Genomic DNA, 1,492 nt, shown 5'->3' on the forward strand with positions numbered 1-1,492 from the left:
CCGTACATCCCATCTAGTGACGACTTCATTAACGATGAAGATGAAGATTCAGATGAAATTCCTGAGGATGATCTAGAAGATCCGGATTACGAGGATAGCGATTGAGTATTAAATTTATTATTAGACCTATTTCGATGTGCATGTGAACATATAACATTGTACTGTAAAACATATGTGTTCGTACTGTTAAAAGATTAATTATTAAATTAATGTATTCAATGAAAATATACATCAATTTATTTTTTTGCGACGAAAAATTATAAATTCGTCGCTACAGATATGTCCTAAGCAACGAAAAAGAGTTATTCGTCGCAAAGGGCCTAAAATATAGCGCGTACGAGTTTTGCGCCAAATATTTGGGCCAACATTCGAATACCTAGATTGGGCCACGAAATAACTAACTTCGTCGCTTGATCTATAACTAAATAAACCAAACCCAGTTAGAACTCTATCACGAAATAACTCCTCGGAATCACTGCTTCGACCTCGTTCCCAAAATCACTCGAAACCCTAAACCCTAATCCCAATTTGCCTCCTTCGCCTCCCCGGCTTCTCTCCCAAATTCGTCCTCCCAATTCCAATCCCAATTTTGGCTTGAATCCCAATTCGACTTCGCTTTCCCCTCTACCATCTAAACCGAGTTTCAATCCCAAGCATGGCACCATTGTCGAAGAAAAGGTCCAGGGAGATTGCGTCGGAGAGATTACGATCGGCTTGTGCTGCCCAACTTGGTTCCGGCACGACGGCGAGTACGGCGAGGCCGACGGGAGATGTTGCTGAGCAGTCACCGACGGGAGATGGTGAAACCACTCCACCTCCACCACCAGCCTCGATTGCCTCTACAGCTCCTCCACCACCAGCCTCGATTGCGTCTACAACTCCTCCACTGGATGAGGACGACATAGACGATGTCGCCCCAGAAGCTCAGGCGACGCTGTCCGATGGTTGCAGTGTTCGACGTGGTACTCAGAAGTCCACCGAACCTCCCCCAAAACGCCGACGAGGGTTCGGCAACCTGGATAAGGTGAAACGAATTGTGAAAGTTTCAGGCTTGATCGAAGTTGTGTATGACGACTTCATCAGAGGATCGTCTTCATCATCAGTGAACAGCCTCTTGGTCAATAGCATTGGTTGCATAATTCGATCCAAAGTCAGATTGTTGGCCGGAAACTGGGAATGCATCGGTGACTCTGAGAAGAAGAAGTTGATAGACGGGCTTACGGTAAGAATCTAATACACTTATGTCAATTTACAGTTTAGTAGTGATGATGATGATGTGTTATAGGTGATGTGTTATCAGTGAATGAGTTTACAGTGCATGTGTTATAGGTGAATGAGTTTACAGTGAATGATGTCAATTTACAGTAAATGTGTTACAGGTTTAGAGTTTACAGTGAATGTGTCACTTTTACAGTTTAGTAATGATGATGATGATGTGTTATAGGTGAATGAGTTGTATGTGTTATAGGATGAATGAGTTGTTTGTGTTATA

The sequence above is a fragment of the Fragaria vesca genome, linkage group LG1, assembly GCF_000184155.1.
Source record: "Fragaria vesca subsp. vesca linkage group LG1, FraVesHawaii_1.0, whole genome shotgun sequence".
Taxonomy (NCBI): domain Eukaryota; kingdom Viridiplantae; phylum Streptophyta; class Magnoliopsida; order Rosales; family Rosaceae; genus Fragaria; species Fragaria vesca.